General features: G+C 31.4%; 2 long non-coding RNA genes across 2 annotated transcripts; both read left to right on the top strand.

Annotated features, from left to right (window-relative positions):
- Positions 1-3,243: 3,243 nt before the first annotated feature.
- LOC123900147 lies at positions 3,244-4,194 on the top strand. The gene is made up of 3 exons (XR_006805812.1): positions 3,244-3,477; positions 3,694-3,724; positions 3,833-4,194. It is a non-coding gene; the product is annotated as an uncharacterized LOC123900147 (long non-coding RNA).
- A 254-nt stretch (positions 4,195-4,448) lies between these two features.
- Positions 4,449-6,549, top strand: LOC123900146. Its single transcript, XR_006805811.1, has 4 exons — positions 4,449-5,025; positions 5,278-5,317; positions 5,410-5,673; positions 6,056-6,549. It is a non-coding gene; the product is annotated as an uncharacterized LOC123900146 (long non-coding RNA).
- Positions 6,550-6,861: the final 312 nt, after the last annotated feature.

Here is a 6,861-nt window from a genome sequence, read left to right as displayed (position 1 = left end):
TTTAAATCAATTTTTGATAAATAAAAGTCAAATATCAAACTTATTACACTTATTTATGAGTTTTAAATACTTTATGACTTAATTTTGGCCGGACGTCAAACAAATGATAGCGATTACGCTCTCGCAAGGACAATATTCTAGACAATTCAGTTGGAATCCACAAAAGAAGACAGGAAAATATGAAGTCAGGTGGAAAGAGGGAAACCTAAGAAACGTAACCTTTGTCCAAACTCATGGGTATGCTCTGCGCCTTATTTTCTCCGTCCCAAAATATAAGAGAAAATTAGTCAACAAAGTTGATGTATCTAGTCAAATTTTTAACCAAATACATCAATTTTTTTTTTATCAATTTTCCCTTATATTTTGGGACAGTGAAAGTATTTTTAATATTATTTCTCATTGTATTGCTACTACTATTTTAAATAAAATGTTTAAGTTTATTTGCATAAATATATACTTTATAACTTGAAGTGATCTATTATTGGTCGAAAATTTCATATCTTCTTCCGTAAGAGAAAAAAAATGTCATTTCTTGCACTTAGGATTAGAATAATCTAACCCACCTAACGGTAATTAATAGATATTAAAATGATCACTGTTCCTAATGTGTCATACTCATACGCATCCTTAGTAGTATGCAGTATATATATATTTTTAAAGTATGTATAATGCAGCTTGCTAAATCATAAATAAATTAAATATTTGCTTTGTAAAGTAAAGTATATATATAGAATTTTAAAGTAAATTATATTTAATTTGAAAAGCTTTAGAACAAAAAGAACGAAGGACGTTTTCAACCAAAGGTTTGCCGACACTCAAAGATATCATCCATCCAACCACTCTCTATCAGACATTTCTGTCTCAAACTCACCATCATTTTTCTACTTGTTAGGACTATTTTCAAAACACCGGTTAAGAATATAAAATTATAAACTTTGTAACCAAAACAACAATTTTTAATGTAATCCAAAACTGTTGTGGATGTTGGACATTTTATAAGTGAAAGGATAAAAGTGTAGTGTTCAACTCACTTGTATAGTACTCTGAGGCTAATGTAGATGTTTTCTGACTGCCTCCCGTGATCCAACAAAAATCACTGGATCCCGAGAAAGGGGGCACATTTCCATCATCATTCAAAGTCATTGAACCTTTAATAGGTGACTCCAACAAACCAACTTATCAACACATTTGCGGAAGCTCGGAAACATCATAGCCAAAAGCAAGAGATATGTGGCCGTGTTGTTTATGGCTCATAAGCAATGACAAGTAGGCAGGGAACACACGATACGACTCAAGGATAATTACAGTGAGGTTTACTCAATTATTTCATAATTTAGAAGTATTTATCTATCAACTAATGAGAATAAACCACATAAATATATTGATTAACAAATATTAATATATTTCTTCTGAGAAAGTGTCATAAGAAATAATAAGATAAATACTCCAAAACCATAAGAAAGAGAGGCGTCACATCTCCACCGAAAAGGAAACACTTAATATATTATTTTATTTTTAAACAAGTATTCAATTACTATTTCATTGAGCTATCATCACTATCAACTGAAAAAAGTTTTATTACTATTTCTATTTTAAGGATAATTACTATTATTTTTTTTATGAAATAAGGATAATTACGATTTAGTTTTACTCGTACATAATAAAGTTACCTTTTCATTCCGCCACTTACACAGTTATGTACACGATTTATTTTTGTGTGACTATTCTCCTAACTTATGAACTAAGTTATAATAACTGGTCACTATAATTAGCCAAATTTGATTAGATATTGCTCGTTAATGATGTGTCATCTTTTGCCATTTTTTTTTCTTTGATAGTCTTTCGGAAGGTGTAATGTAATTGATGAAATTTTATGAGGTACGTTTCCATGTTTTATTTACTAAAATAAAAAAAATAAATATTTTTTCTTCTTTTGACAAAATACTTTGGTTGTTGTTGTGACTTGTTGTGACAATAGAAAAAAACACCAATACAACTAAATATTTGGTGAGTAAGTTTCGGGAAAAATTCTTTCACATGCACAATCCCAAATAAATAATATTTGGGCACATACATATTAAAGAGTAAAATTTAAAATAATTTAGTCATATCATCTATCACTAATCAATCATTTTATATTTAAATTTCTTAAAATCATGTATATGTGCCTAAACAAATTTAATTTAGGCCTGTGTCTATGTAAGAGTTGCTCAAATTTTGGATGTTCACAAGGATTTGATCACTTTATTTAATTACATACATATATTTGATAAAAGGTAAAATAAGTAAATTAAATATGTATATTTTTGATAAATGTTGCCCCTCATAAATTTATGGATGTAATTTTCAAAAGAATTAGTTTTGCCATCTAAAAAGAATTAACAGCCCAACTTGTTGTTTGTTGATCTTGTTAGTTTTTTCCAATTTATTTGCATTCCACTTGGGCCAATCTTTTAGTCACAAATTGAGTTGTTGTGGATTGCTATTTTTGGGAAAAAGCATGCTGAGTTGGTCCACTCTTTTTCTCACTTATCCTATAATCTAATGCACATCTATAGTAATTAACGGTGCTTAAATTCAGCTCCTAAAAAAGTGCAACACATTACAAGACCTTGTGATGAGCAATGCTCTATAGAACGTATTCACTATGTTTCTTTGCGACCAAACCTACTTTGCTCTCTCTATAAATAAGTAAATTGGATACAGTGGTGTTCTTATTTTGATTGGATTGGTTAAATGGTTCAGACCACTTTAGCTTAGCCAACATATTTATTGTCTTTAATAAATTTATGTCTATTTTGTCTCCGTGACACTACTACAAAAATGAGCTTTAATAGCGCCTCTTTAATAGCGCTTATTAGAAAAGCGCTATTAAAAATTAAACACGGAGCCTTTTAATATCGCTTTTAGAATAAACGCTTTTAAAACCTTGAACCCAGGAGTGCTACAATAGCGCTTTTCAGAAAAGCGCTATTAAATCTATAAATGCGTAACTCTATGACAGCGCGTTTTACATGAGCGCTATAGTAAGGAAAATAAATAAATTAAAATTTGTAGTGGGGTGGGTGTCGAACCTTTGACCCTTTGGTTGCTGAATAATAAAAACAAAAAACATAGATAAACTTACAGTTTCCTTTGTTCAATTTCTACTCTTCTCTCCTTTGTACCTTAGTTCAATCTCACTCAAACCCAACGACCTTCTTCAAACTGTTCTCACTCACCGTTCTTCACTTTGTTCTCACTCACCCATAAACTCATTAAAACCCTAAACCCCATTAAATCTCAATCGATTGAACCCAGAATCCCATTTAAACCCTAAATTAAAAATCAATCGAACCTAGAGAACTCGCTGAAACCGTAAAACCATCTTTCCCCATCGTTCATCATTGTCCATCGTTTCAAACTCGTTTACCCAGAAATTCATGGTTCCGCCATCGTTCATCGCAGTTGAACCTCCATCTTGTCATAAGTGGTTAGGTTAGTCGGTCTTACTCAATCAACAACACTTTTTTCTGTTATTTTTATTTCTATCAAATTGATTAAAATTGTCTGATTTTGGAATTATGCTGTTCTTTTTTTCCACATGTTATGCGCAAATTCAATTCTACTAATTTTTGTTGCACAATTTAAAGTATACGCATGTTCTTAAAGTTTTATGGTAATTTATGTTTTTTTTCCTTTTTCCAAATTCAGGATGCTGAAGGAAATGAAATATCACGTCCAGGTTATATTTTGATTGATAAGATGTCATTTGATATAAAGGTTTAGATATTTTTTCTAAAGTTGATCAAAGATTAAATGTTTCTAACATGATGCAGTAATTAACTGGCAGGAGCACATATCAGGTTGGGAAGACATGTTTTCACTTGGGGGAGGATACTTGCATTTGAAGCTGCAAGTTGCATTTAGTGATGAAGAGTGACAGAATTCTTATGATGTACTACTTATATTTCTAAAATCTCAACATTCTTAAACATAGAAAATTAATGGCCTTGGTAAGTTTTTGTGATTATGCTGATATATGTTGGATAATTGAAATATTATAGGATACTTTGATAGGATTAGTCAAATTTCTATATAATAGAAGGAAGAATGATCTTCTTAATACAAGTCAAAGATGTGAAGAAAGTGACAGTAGATGTTTATAGATGCGGTCATTATGTTAATCTGCTTCTGGTGCGGTTGTCCCTGCTTCAGACTGCGGCGTGTTTGCTTTTTGTAGGAGTGGTTTCTAGATGTGGTGTTGTTGAGTTGGTTTTATTGAATTGTTTCTTTGAGATGGAATCAGAATATTCTTTGAATCGGTTCATTTGAAATAGTATGTTTGGTGGTATTTTCCTACATAAATGTTTGGTGGTGTTAACTCTGCACAATTTCAGTCTTTCTAACTCAGATTCTCTGTTCATAATCTGAAGCTCTTTCGAACTCTGCTGATTAAAGATCAAAATTCTATCCTATATGGTTTTTTTTTCTTCCGGTTTTTACTTTCAAAATGATTTTTTTTTGTTCTTTTCTGGTTTAGTCATGTACCCTTTTGGATGAATTAACATGGGTGTGTGTTGGATTTTGAGTTACAGGAACTAAAGGGTGCGTGTGGATCTCTCGTGTTGGATAATTCAGCTTTAAAATGCGATGTCTCATTTGTATACTTTGTATCTATCACAAACACAGATACAAAACCTCAATTTAGTATAAGAATAGCTATGAAAATTGTCTAACCTTTTTCTACTTTATTATTGTATATATAAAGAATGTTTATAAAAAATTATAGCCATAGTTTTCTAAAAGAGGTCTTGTATTGCATAATATAGGTCACAACAAAGGATGGAGGTTTTCAGTGGTAGTGATATAGCTCAAATTTCTTGTAGTGAGGGTATGTTGCGGCATCATTTGAAATTTTGAGTGCCTTGAATCTTGTGAAAGAAGAGGCCAATGGAAGGTAGCAGCACAGTCCCAAGAACTTATTCAAACCATACAACATTATTACAACAATACATATTTGGATGGTACTAAAGCAATTAATATGTAAGTTAAATAGATCTTTTTTGTAATCTTACCTGCATTGACGGGTATAATAAGAAAGCTTTCATGACTTGTGAATATTTATTTAATTTTCAAGATAACTGATATATGAACCTTTACTTCATTAGATGTACCAATTTGGTTATATACTTTCCTATTTTGATCTGTTTGTAGCTTTGAGTTTAATTCTCAGATTGAAAATATTGTTCAACCATATTCTGAAGATTGAAAAAATGTTATTTCTTTGTTTGGTAGGTCAACATATTACTTGTGGAAGTTCTATTTGTCATTGCAGGTATGCTTAACTCACATTTTGCATGATGTAATTGGATATACATATTCAATAATGGAATTTCTATATGATTGTTTTTGTTTATGTGTGTTCAGCAATGGAGTTCATTTATGGCTTTGGTCTCTAACTATAACATACATATTTGATGGAATCCACTGTTATGCTTGGGTTTAGATAAAAGAGGATAGAAATTGGACTTTGGCCATGTTTGACTTTGTTGGATGGTTCTGATATTACCTGATTTGAAGGTATTTAATTGAAGTTCTCTCTTATTCTCTGTCACCGAACGCATAAGCTCTCTTCACCATCACCATTGCATCACCTCATCCCCACCGCACGATCACTTCACCAACACAAAGGTTAGTTCGATGACCGTTGCATTCCCCTTTTTGTATGCCCTCAATTTCCATTCATGACAATCATATTTTACAAATTAGTTTTGTGATTTTGATTTAGACCCGAGTCGTGCTAGTACAATGCAAGCCTTATGAGCAACTTCGAATAGAGTTTTCAAATAAATAAAGTTGACCAGTTTGAGTCCTTTGTTCTTTTTAAATAAAGTTGATTTTTTGAACTCTAGAATTAAAATTGTTTGTGCATTGTTCACCTTTCAAGCTCTAAAACCTTTGCAAGTTTAAGTATTTAACGGTGTTTGTCTTTGATACAATGAAAAAAGTACTTAGAGAACTAATAGTGATTTATGAATATTGATTGCTAAAATTGAACAAGTGTTTTTTGCAGGTTCTGGATACCCCTTCACTTCAAGATGACTTTTACTTGAATCTTGTGGACTGGTCTTCACAAAATATTCTAGCAGTGGGACTGGGCACTTGTGTTTATCTTTGGAGTGCTTCAAACAATAAAGTGAGTATGAACCTTTGATTATAACTATATGCAGACATGAAAACAAATGGGTATATGCCAACAATGGTGGTGTTGACAAGACAACAGTTGCAAACATTATTGTATGCAGAGAGGGATCAAGTGCTTTTACTTCTACTCTTCATTTGAAAGATCAAGGACGTGAATTTTGGCGTATCAATGGTGTCTTTTATATTTAGCTAGTTTTATGATTTTTGCATCTCATTGCTTATCAATGCTTAGCAATGTATTTAATGCTCTGTAATTCATATATTGATTAGTTTAAATGCAAATTGTATTTGGATTTGAAGATATCCATTGTATTATACAGTAGTAACTTGTAATTAGATTTGAGTAGCATATTTTGTAGCCAATACTTTTGTATGGTACACAATTCGAATGTCTTATGTGGTGTTTGATTCTAATCAATGAAAATTGTTGGCTCTTTTTTTTTTATTCAAGTATAGCCTAATAAAAAAATGGATTTTTTTTTCTAAAAAAAAAGACCTTTAATAGCGATTATTCAAGAAAGCGTTATTATAGGTAGCTGCGGGCGCTATTAAAGCAAGTATATTTGAAGCCTATAATAGCGCTTTATGCACGGGCGCTATTAAATATATGACCTATAATAGCATTTTTAAAATAAAGCGCTATTAAATCTGTTTCCTTGTAAGTCGAAAACAACA

The sequence above is a fragment of the Trifolium pratense genome, linkage group LG7 (genome assembly GCF_020283565.1).
Source record: "Trifolium pratense cultivar HEN17-A07 linkage group LG7, ARS_RC_1.1, whole genome shotgun sequence".
In the NCBI taxonomy this organism is placed as follows: domain Eukaryota; kingdom Viridiplantae; phylum Streptophyta; class Magnoliopsida; order Fabales; family Fabaceae; genus Trifolium; species Trifolium pratense.
Note: the sequence above shows the minus strand (reverse complement) of the source record. Positions and strands in the feature narration are given on the sequence as shown.